Raw genomic sequence first — 12394 nt, 5'->3', positions numbered from 1 at the left:
TTCAAAATCCTGGTTCATTTTGGGGCATTGGTGGTTATCATCTGTTTTTTGGTAACAAACTACTTCGTAAGTCAAGCGGTAGCTCAGCAGCAGTCAACAAATTCATACATTCACAGTAAACAGTGGCAACATGGTCAAGAGACCTCGCCCAACACACAACGACTACTCAGGTGTTCGCCTTCTCGGATAAAAACCTCCACCAAAGTAATATGGTATTCAATGATGTACCAGAAGCCCATCAGAACATATTGATGTTACACAAACTGGCAGGAAAACTCATCGAAGCTATTCAAGAGGTAAACAAATATGAGGAAGTAGGTGAGGATATTAATGATATGATAACACATGAAGATATCTCCCCAGGGGCCAGAAGGGTATTTTTTGAGGTGGTGAAGGCAGGAGAGGAGGATATCAGAAGAGCTCAGAGATGACATGATGATACAGGAAAAGATCTCCTTCTCTTGTAATGTAAAATGATGTATCAGTAGCATGTCAATGTTGTCTCATGTTTGTTGTGTAAATCCTTCCACATTACATGTGGAGGGATGACCGAAGACCAAAAAGAATCGCCTGATGGGCGAGATGGCATAGGGTGGGCAATGTGATGTGCAAGATAATGGGGTGGATGACCGAAGACCAAAAAGAATCGCCTGACAGGTGAACATGGTGTTGGTGACATGATCTGTGAATAACAGGGTGAGTGAAGGGATTGCCAAAGACCAAAAATAATTGCCTGATGGGTGAGCATGGTGTTGGCGACATGATCTGCGATATAACAGGGTGAATGAGATGAATCCCTATTCGGGAGGGTGGAAATGTGTAACGGTACAGACCGCTGCACACAACAGGCGGAAAACAAATGATTGATAATGCGACGAGCAATGGTACAGACCATTGCATGTGACAGGATGATAGTTAGAGGTTATGAGTTGAGGAGAGGCCTCAGCAGTACAAACCACTGACCTAGATATTCAAAGGTATGGTACTTGGCTGACTGAGTCGATTGAGGTTGAGCCCCTTGCATGTGATGTTATTTGCAAATGTTTGTACTTTCCGATGAATTGACTCCAAGTCTTTCTATTGCTTAATACTTATTATTAATACTTACAAACCTCTACCTGATGCAACAGTCTGTACTGTGGTGTCTATCTCATATCCTCTCCTCCTTTAGCACGACAGTTTGTACTGTTGTGTATGCTGGATTTCAACTGGTTGATGTGACAGTCTGTACTGTGATATTGCGTCTGCTATACTTTGACTGGCCTCGGACTCCTCGCACTTCAACTTCAACTTCAACTTCAATCAATCTCTAACGCGCATTTGAGGGATAATTTTGAGATGTGGGGCTGGTATGTACTCACTTCAATTCTATCACCATCCTGACTTCAATCTTCCATGTCCTATAGTGTCTCATATCACTCGTCCATGTTTAGTCACCATTGTATTAGGATGACGACCATGTAGGTAAGCCCCTTGTATATTGTTGCTACTGTTTCTTATCGAAGTCAGATCGTGTTGATCATGTTGTTATCTGTTGTTCTAGTCGATTTGTACTTTCGATTATTGTAGTAAGTCACTCTACTTTCCCCTTGTTTTCTTCTTCTATTTAAGTGTTCATCCCAGGTTTTTTCCAGTCTGCAAGACTCAGAACACCTCTATAGACGATGACGGTACATACTGTCATCGCCATAAAACTCCTTATTTGCTCAATGCCCACATCCCGTGCAGCGCTCACATGGTGCATGTGTGAGGAGTGCATTGTAAAGGGTGGATACAATGAGAAAGGTGCACCCAAAGGGGTACTCATAACAGAATGTTCGATCTCGGCTCACATTTGGCGTATCAAGGCAGAGAGCACTGCATCTGCTAATGTCTCCTCCATATCCTCTATTACCAATGACTTTGGCCATTTAACCCTGTCCACGGATAATTCCCAGCCCCCATCAGTTACATCTGCGATGAACAATAATTTGGATTGCCCGGGACTGTGCAACCCACTTGCAGTTCCTGTCTCTGTCTTGTCAGATAACCTCGAGTGGTTGAACTTGTCAGATCATATGCCACCCCCGTTAATGGAAACAGCTATTGGAGAGATGTTGTCAAAGCCGAAATGCAATCAGCGCACAGTGAAGATGTTGGATATCCTCGCCAACATTGAGTCCTGGATTCAGCAGTGCTTTCACTTATTGCTGCATTCTTGTAGCCTAGATGATGTTGGTCATGAGCTATATTTGCTTTGCACAGCTATGGAGAATGTCAGTGGAGGGGCAGATGTTATAATCGCATGAAAGAAGGCAATCACAAGCCAGATAGATGACTTGGCTGCTCAGTTTGGCAGCCACCAGGATGCGCTGCAAGGATCCATTGAGATTAATGCCGGTGAGTAATGAGTTTGCCAACCATGGTTCCCTACTTACTGTTCAATAGACGCTTTACAGCAAGCTTCAGTTGATCGCTCAGATGAGATCAGCCAAGTCATCTTATTCCTTTGTGTGGTATGCAGAGTTGTCATGGGGGTCAGCAGGAGCAGTTGTGATTTAATCATAAAGATCATTTCCGTCATACTATTCCTCACGTTTCGGAGGTCGGACAGCAGTCTTAGCTCCTCACATGAAAGCATCTTTAAGCAAATTCCCCTGACCTCGGAAGGTGCAGAGGCGAAATTTCATCTCACTGGTAAAACCATTGTGTACGCCGTCTGCGCCTGTCATTGCACCTGTCCTCCGACATATGCACCAGGCTCTACGATTGCAAGATACCCTAAATGATGCACACATTGTCCTGCACCCAGGACTGAATGTGGCAAGGCTTTACTTGTCGACAATGAAGGTGAACTTCGTCCAAAGAAGATTTTCCTGTATCACAACTTCAAGGACTATCTTTTTGGTCTCCTCTCTCATAGGGATGTGGAAGCCGTAATGGATGAAGCTTGCGATGATCTCATGGACTCTATTAACTCTCCTCTTCTGTCCTTCATAAAAAATCCATTTGAAGCTCAATTCCTCCATCAGTTTGGTGGTCCACAGCCTGAGATGCTTTTCATCGACAGAGGAGAGGAAGGATGCTATGCCTTTGCCTTTCATGTGGATTTCTTCAATCTGGAAGGAATGAATGTCCAGGGAGCTAGTACATCTTGTGGAATCATCTCCATGGTGTGCTTGAATCTGCCTTTGAATCTCAGATATAGGCCGGAGAATATGCATCTTGCAGGTATCATTCCAGGACCAAAGCAGCCATCTCTAGAGAATCTCAATCACTATATTCAACCGCTGTAGAAACAACAATACAGAGAGGAACAAATAATGCTCCTAGCTGTATCTATAATAGTTGAAGGTCGTGCGTTGCCTAGCCTGCGTTACTTGAGGAGACAAGTGCATTTGACCCTAAAGGGGAAGCGAGTGCAGCCAAGATCTAGAGGTACGCGCTTCAGCGAAGCGCGAGAAAGCGCAGGTGCACGCAAGGCGCGGGAACACGCGCGCGTATTAGCGCGAAGCGCGGGAAAGCGCGCGCGCGTATGCGGAAAATGATAAAGACTAGACTCAAGTGATAATATAATGCAAGAAAAGAGAAGGGAGATGCGAAGTATAGACAAATAGACTTCTACTATATTCTGCTAAGTAGTAAGTAGGTGATAACTAGTAATTGGGAGGTAAAAGTAAGGTAAAGTGTAGTATGTACTGCTGGCGCTTATATAGCGTGCCTAAGCGCGGTCATGTGGAGCCGAAGTGCTACCGAGTAGGTATGTAAAAATATATATGAGTGAGAAACTATGATAAAAATAAAGGTGGAACTATGCTAATAAAGGAAATGGAAATATACGTACTAGGAAGCTTGGTGGACAGTGGATGGATGCATCTGAATGGCTGGCGCTATAGGGCGCGCAAGTGCGGGAACGCGCGCGCACGCGCATACATCGTGAAGCGCAGGAATGGTGCGCGCATGGCGCGCGTTGCACGGGAAAGCTGCGCCTCATATAGAGATAGCTGTGGGTAGCGCACAGAGTGACACTACAAGTTCATGCTATGTACTTCCTAGTGTAAAGCTGTCATATCAGACCATGAGACACACGAGTCTCTACACCGCTCATCAATGATTTGATTGACACATGGGAGCGCGGTATCAGGTTTTCTAAAACTGCATGTTACCCCAATGGTCAGCTAACTCATAGTGCTGTTGCCATCGTTGTTTGCAATCTTCCTGCTGCTCGTCATCTCTCTTCTCTGGCTGGAGTCAGTAGTCATTTCTACTGCAGTGCATGCAATTGCTACCACAAGTCTACGTATAGAAAGGTGGACTACGAGAATTGGGAACCTCACAATAGGAATGAACTTCGGAAATATGCAGAGCAGTGGTGAGATGCTGCTGCATCCTCTGAGTGTGAAAGGTTATTTAAAGCTCATGGTGTACGATATTCTGAACTTTGGCATCTACCATACTGGGACCCTTCACAGCAACTTATTATCGATCTAATGCACTGTTTATTAGAAGGTCTAGTCCTGTACCACACTCGTAATCTCCTCGGTTTGACTTCACAGTCAAATACATCGACTTTGGCCCCACCAGCATTTTCACATGACTTCAGCAATGTACCTCCAGGGGCAATGTCGTCCAAGGACATAACACAAATATCTGCAATTCAAGCCCTCCTTGTTTCCCAAATCCTTTCTAATGATGAGCAGCTGGATGAATGTTTTGACAGTTTGAAGAAATCTCTGTTGCACAAAAATGTGGGTCCATTGAAGTTTTTTTTTTTTTTTGAATACAATTTCTGTCCATTGGGGTAATATACCCTATGTCAGACAGTACTGTCTAGTCTATAAGGCCCCTGCCTTTTACTACATCTCTGGATTCGCGAATGCCCTGGTGTGGGGAGTCCCCCACCAGTCCGCCGTTCCCGCCGGCTGTTTTAGACGCGCGATCCACTCAAAGATAAGGTGACTGCTCTCCTCGTATCGTAACATGTAACTAGCAGTATTTTTGTAGGGTGAGATATACTGAAGCGCGTACTCGGCCACCCCGAAGGGTGGGCTTGTACATGAAGCTATGAAAGAAGTGCGTTAGTGGTGCTGTGGTTCCACCTCCCGGCTGATCTTCTTTTGGCGCACTATGAGCTGGGCCTTTTGTCTTCATATAGGGCGAGTTGGGTGTTATGTGTTTTGTGTAGTTTAGAGGATTAGTTTATGAGGTTATAGGGTGTGTGTGTGTGTCGTTGATGGGTCGTAAGGAGCGTGATGTGCATGTGGGTTCATGTCATGGGGTTCTTGTGATCTGTATCGGGAATGTTATTTTAGTGTTCGGGTGGGGGAGGAAGGGTCACTTCACCGAATGTCGTCTTCAGTCTGCCGGTGCTGTTCACATAACAAAGGAAGTGCTCCATGGCAGCAGGATCTGTTAACAGGAATGGGAGGGAGGTAGCTTTTCGACCAAGTTTCCAGTGAAGGATGAATCATTCACAATCGTATTGAGGGCATTCAAAGAGGAAATGATGGATGGTTTCGGCTGTGTTCTGACATATAGGGCAATTGGGGGTGTCGCTTCGCTGGATACAATGGAGGTAGTGGTTAAGACCAATATGTCATGTATGGAAATATATATATAGGCTGATTAGTCATTTTGGGAGGCCCGCTACTAATTTGATGAATGAGCGTGAAAGGATGTTCGGGTTGATCTGCTGCATGTGCGTGTATCTTGGGGACTTGGCCCAGAGGTGTTTCCATTTGCTCTTGGTGTCCTTTTTGAGAGCTTGCTTGATGGCGGATAAACTGCTGGGTAACTGGCCTAATGATAAGTACAGCGGCAACCGGTTGGGTGCGCTATTGTTCCGTCTGCTTTCTGCTGCCTTCTTGGCTTCCTTGTCTGCCAACTCATTGCCCATCACTTCGCTATGTCCCACTATCCAGCGCACTGTGACATCATAACCTTGTCTATGATTCTTCCGCTTAAGTGTTTTCATCATTCGGCTAAAGTGTTCGACTAAGTAGTGTCCAGCTTTAGGAGTCGTACTCTCACCGAATTTCAGTATGGCTTGGTTGTCTGCCAGTATGGTAGTGGGGAATGTGATATGGTGTTCGGTGGAGAGGAGGTGAGCTGCTAAGGTGAGTCCGACAGCTTCTGCTTTGTAGACAGTGTGTTCTTCCTCAGTGCCTAGGTGGAAACGGAGGACGCAGGGGGCCTTTCCTTCGCATAGTAGCACTGCTGCTGCCCCGATATTGCCATCATGTCCTGATCCATTGCTAAAGATTTGGATGATGTCCATGAGCTGATTATGTTCTTCAATAGATTTTTCCTTGGTTTCGGCAATGTGGACTGAGTATGGCCGTTGGGAAGAGAGGTGTTGGATGGCTCCAGTTAGGGTCTCTATTTCTGCAGGATTAATCTTGAATGATCTGGTCAGTCAATGGAGAGATGTGCAGTGCCTTCTGACGTAGTGTGAGGCTGTGCGCTTGACATGTTCATAGAGAGGGTGAGTTGGAGGGTGGGTGGCTAGGCGAATGATGGCTCAATGACACGTATTCTGTAGGAGGAGGGTAATAGGGAGAAGGTTAGCGTGGGCTTCTAGTAGATCTGTTGCAGTAGTTTTCATTGCCCTGTGATCCCGATGGCTGCAATTCTTTGAACAGAGGTCATTTTCCTCGCGATACCTAGCGAGCCTCTCTGGACTGTGTCCGATCCAGATATGAACACTGGGGTAAACCAGACATCAGCCACGTAGAGCATTTTGGGGATAGCTACCGCTTGGTAGAGCTGTTGTGTCAGTTTCATCGGCATTCCGGAGGTGGTGGATGAGAGGCGGTGTAGTTGGAGAGCATAGGCCAAACCTTTGGCGATAGTGTATGCGATGTGTGCTTTCCATTGTAGCTCTTGATCTACTATTACTCCTAGGAATTTGTGAGTAGCAGATGGGTGAATAATATTACCTCTAATGTTCATTGGGGGGCGGGTCTTGGTTCTGTTCATTGAAAAATCGATTAGTGCGAATTTACTCATTTCAAACTTAGAATTATGTGTTAGTGACCAGTCGTAACCTCCACTGTCACGTTCCAGCATGTCTGTGAGTGTGCGGTGGGTATCATGAAAGGAGGGGCCGATCATGATGAAGGCGGTGTCGTCCACAAAGGCCAGGGTGGACTCCTTCTTGCCGCGGTTCTTGGCCATGTCTACTAAGTCAGTGTTGTATATTATATATAAAATCATAGAAAGAGGGTCCCCTTGACCGATGCCATTTGTTACCGGGAACCATTCAGACTTGTAGTCATCGAATTGCAGGCGTGTTTGTCGTCCCGATAGAACTTGCTGGGTGAAGTCGATCATTGCTCGCGGTAGGCGTCTGACTTTCATATTGTGAAGTAGTCGGTCAGTAACTGCGTTTGGGAAGGCTCCCTCGATATCCAAGAATAAAACTGAAGCTACTTTCTTCGTGCGCCATGCGTTCTTGATGGTTTCTTCTAATAGGTGGAGGGAGTCCGTGATCGATCTTCCTGGTCGGCCGCCAAAGTGATTTGCGGGGAGGAGTTGATGGTGTTCGAGGTAGTAGGTCATCTGATCTGCGATTACTGCGGTTAGTAGTTTACACGTTGTATTAAGGAGGGCGATGGGATGATAGGCTTTGGTTATGGAGTAGTCAGGTTTGCCGGGTTTCCTTAGGACGACAGTAGTGAATTGACCCCAGGGTTGATAATAAGTGCGGAGGTTGATGGTAGCGTTGAAGAGTGGTAGGAGGAAGGGGACTAGTAAGGTGGCACATTGCTTGAAGACAATGTTGCAAATTCCGTCAGGTCCTGGAGCCTTGAAGGGGCTAAGTTTGTTGATGTTCCGATGGATTTCTTCAGCTGTTAGTGGGACCATTGGGGCCACAGGTTCCGGATAGTCATAGTCTAGGGGAACAGAGGATATGTTAGGGTGTTGCAGGAAGAAGGACTTAGCTAGGGCTGTGCTTTTTTCAGCATTGCTGGTGGCTTCGCATGATGAGCCATCGTCTTGGCGGATTGAGAGGGTGGGTATCCAGGTCTTGCTGCCATCCGTTGGTTCTGAAGAAATGTATTTGTTGGCGATCCAAATATCATTACCTGAGATTTCTTCTAGCCACTCAACCCAGTGCAGTTTCTTGGCCTTGAAGATCTCTTCGGCGTAGTGATTGCGGAGCCTCTTGAATTCATTGTGACATGGGTGTAAGGGCATGGCTCTCATTTTGTAAGCAGCATGTGTGGCCTTGTTGACTTGACGGCGCAGGAGTGTGAGTTCATGGGTCCACCAGCGCTTAGAGTGAGGGCTTGGTTTGGACAAAGGGACCGTCTCTGAGATGACCTCATCGAGCATGAGTGCTAAATTGCTGGTGGCTGTCTGGAAGGCTTCATTGGAGAGAAGGGGTGTGGGGGCTGGTCTGGTGTCGAGGCGAGCTTTGAGGACCTTCTTGAAGTTGTCCCAGTTGGTTGCTTGGAAGTTGCGTGAATGTTCCTGCGTGGTTCTAGGGATGGTTAGTTCAATTATACTGAGGATAGGAACATGATCTGTTTTGGGTCCTCTTAATGCTGGGTTAGTTCTGCATGAGATAAAGAGCTCCATAGAGTGGTCCGTGCATAGCACATTGTCGGGATGCGTCCAATTTCCGCTGTTTGATGCTTGGAGGGTGGGTTGTCCTTTCAGCAGTGGCTGGTTCATTCCGAAGTCTGCGATGAGGTCTATGAGTGGTTGTGCCGCATTATAGTCAATTAGGTGCGTGTTTCGCTCTTCCTCCCATAAAGGATGATGGCGGTTGAAGTCCCCAAGCCAGATCATGTGGTCGTTGGCAGTTGGTCGTACTGTAATAATGTTAGCTGTTAAATATGCATCCAGGGCCTGAATGGTATGCTGTCCTCTGCCGTCGTTATATATATTAAATATAGTACATTTACCGAAGGGGCCAGAAAATTGAATGACAACTACGTTGGATGAGGGGAAGGACAGTTGCTTCCAATCGTTAGTGTTGAGTGAAGTGCTGACGAGTGTGATGGCTCTTATTTTCTGTTCCGGGTGGGTGTAGTGTTGCGTGGGGTAGAGAGTGTGCCATTGCCTGTTGGATTTCGTGTTGCGTAGTCGGTCTTCACAGGCTTCTTGAAGTGCTAGGATGTCCCAGTGTTTGGCTGTCAGACCATTGAGGATGGATTCTTGTGCTGTGCATGAGTTATTCAAGTTTTGTTGCCATATGTGTAGTCGAGCGGGTGTTGGGTCCAGTTGTTCAGGCATGGGCTATGTGCTGGGTGGAAGGTTCTTCGGTTGGCAGTGGTGATGTTGATGGAGAGGGCCACCATAGGGGCGTGTATGGTTGAGTCGGTGTAGATGGTGCTGAGATCGTTGATGATGATGAGATCATGTCGTTATCATTGTCGTTGTTGTTACTGTCGTTGTTATCATTATCTTCCAGGAGTGGCGTGAGTCTGTTGATGAGGGTTGGTGCTGTCTGGAGTGGGTCGTGAGAGGGTCTTGAGGTCTGTATTGGGAGTGAGGTACAGTGCTGAGTTCTGTCATTATTGTTGGCGATGGGTAGGAGAGTGGTCTGGCGGAGATGTGGAGGTGCTTTCACGTTGTTTGGAGGGGAGTTTGCGACGGTCTTCACGTATGGTGCTGCTTTGGGGGGGAGTAGAGTGTGAGTCCAAGCTTCACATGTAGGAAAGAAAGGCAGAGAATTTTCAGGATACTTAGTGTTGAGTTCGGCACATCGTCGTTCGAATTCTGGGCATGATCTACTCCAGCTGGTGTGGTGGTCATTGCGGCAGCTGATGCACTGGAAGGTTTTGTATGCGTGGCATTCAGTTGTTCGGTGATTATTGGTGCATGTTCCACATGTGTCTCTGCTCGTGCTGCAATTGCGGGCGATGTGGCCATATCTTTGGCATTTAGCACAACGAATGGGCTCCTTCTTGTCCTTCTTGACTCGGATAAGGTGTTGGTCGATGTATATGCCTTCCATGATTAGTTTTTTGGCGGTGGTTGCATTGTTTACTTGAAGGATGGCGAAGGCCATCATTTGCATGGGCAGGTGTTTGTGTGGGGGTTTGATCCAACACATTGATATGAGTGAGTTATCCTCCAGGTGGTTCTTTCCTTCTACAAGGCGGAGGAGGCCAGGGCGTTCTATGAGTAGGTTGACTGGTACATATTGCGCCACCAGAGTGTAGGTGCGGTCTTTGAACGTTACTGAAAAGTTTAGTGCTTGGAGGAAGTTCTTTCGTGTGCAGCTGTCCTTTAGTCTGGTTACTGTTTCTTCGCTGTCCATTTCCACTATCAAACCTCTGTTCCTTAATTGTATCAAAGCTAGGACGTTGTCTTTCGCATTTGTTGGGCATGAGGGCAGTTTGAGTTACCTCTCGGATCTTGCTTATGGCATCTTCGTGACTGATTGTGGGAGGGAAGGTTAGGTTTCCAGGGATGGGATCTAGGAGGATTTGTCTTGCGCGTGAGGCAGCCCTGGCTAAAGCTATGTCTAGTGGTGGAGTTTGATACTGGGATTTGGTGTTTTGAGTTGAGGGTGGTTGGGGTTGGTGAGTGAAGACTTGGACATTTGGTGGGCTACCACGGGACGTGTGTGGCTTCGTTGTCGAGGTTGGAGTGTGGGATGATACTATTTCGCTGAACAATGATGGTTTTGAGGTGTTGGTGGGTGGGGCGGGGTCGGGCTGAGTTAGAAGTTGCATTGAGAGGGTGTGAAGAGATTCCTGCGTCGATTCGAGTGTTGGGGAGAGGAGGTTGATGGAGGTGTGACAGTCCTCTATGGCGCTGTGTATGGTGTCTGTTGCGTTTGTGATTTGTTCTGCTGCAGCGTTGATGTCTCAGCCTAGGTCTGTGCTTTCATTGATCTTCTGACGTATTTTGGCAGCTTCCTCCAAGGATTGGGTTAGTAGGCAGGATGTTGATGAGAGCTGTTCTAATTGTGGGGTTATGGCGGCCGTGATCTGGTCTATGATTTTTGGGGTTAGTTGAGCTATTTGGTTAGAGGTCACCTCGAGTGGATCTGTTTCTGTCAGTATAGGTTTGGTTGATTCTGTTTTCTGAATGGTGCTTTCTAGGTTTTCTCAGGCCGTCAGTAAGCGAGCTACTTGCGGAGTGATGGCAGCAATGACATGATCAACCAATTTGGTGGCAACCAAGTCCGATATTTGTTGGACTACCGTTTGGGTGATTTTTTGAGCTGCTGCCTCCGATATTTCGTCTATTGCATGTTGCTTGAGGAGGAAGATGACCAATCTGATGGCTGTTAGTACTGGTAGCGGAGTAGAATTGGAAATTTGCGTGATCTGTAAAAGGACTGAGATTAAATGAGTTATAGTGTATGGTTCTGTTGGAAGGCAAAGGCTCTTTTTTTGAGGTGTACTGTAGGTGTGCGCTGGCAGCATTTGTTACGGTGCTGGCCTGTGCTTCGATTTCTTGTGAGGTTAGTGTTACATTTGTAGATCTCGTTATTCTTTTTGTGGAAGGTCCACCTGGAATTGTGGGAGAGGTGTTCCTGGAAACAGGCGATTTGGAGCCGAAGCTCATGCTACGTTGTTTTCCGAGTGACATTTTTGGTTCGGTATCAAGGAGTACGTTTTTCAAATAGATTCTGAGTTTTGTGAGTGACAATAAGCCAAGCTTTGACGCCTTATGGCGTTGTTAACGCCATTGGGCGCTGTGTCAACGAGGATTTTTTCAGGATCCTGATCGGGGTGCCAGTTGGTGTGGGACCAAGAAGTGTTTCCCGTTGAAGTTTGTCTGTAATATGTTGGGTCATATGCCACAGAAAGCTGGTAGAACACTCAAGGTTGATTATGTTAAAGCTCTTCTTGAGTGGGTAAGCTCTTTGTTCATCATGTTCATTGTCGTGAGTTTCTGAACATTTCTGTACAGCGTCGTGAACAGCCTTTAGCTGCCCCTAAAGAAGAACATCAATTTGGCACAGCAGAAGTACTCAAACACACTTGCAATGTCATCCGAGATACAACTGTCCCTACTTGGTTAGGTTCAGTTCCGAGTAATTTTGGTGAGGCCTCTGCTGGGACACTCAAGGCTGATGAATGGCGAATGCTCATCACAGTTTACCTTCCCATTGCCCTTGTGAGCTTGTGGGGAGCCGATACTTCCCACTCTTCTGCCGAGCTTGCTGCCCACCTCAGAACTGTCCTTGATCACACCATGTAACTGGTTTGTGCAGTGTATCTTGCATGTGCACGAACAATGACTGAAAGGAGGGCACAAGCCTATTGTTCGTACATCGTTGGTTATGTCAGAAAGTTGAAAGATGTCCATCCTACCTCTTCTCTGTGTCCAAACCACCATGCATCTTTTCATATATACGACTACTTACTCCTATTCAGCCCCACCCACTTATGGTGGTGTTTTCCTTTTGAGCACCTGATTGGAATGCTCCAATGGCTTCTTGTTA

This window comes from Suillus fuscotomentosus (assembly GCF_016647785.1).
Source record: "Suillus fuscotomentosus strain FC203 chromosome Unknown F5891scaffold_5, whole genome shotgun sequence".
Classification (NCBI taxonomy): Eukaryota; Fungi; Basidiomycota; class Agaricomycetes; order Boletales; family Suillaceae; genus Suillus; species Suillus fuscotomentosus.
This window is presented reverse-complemented; position numbering follows the sequence as displayed.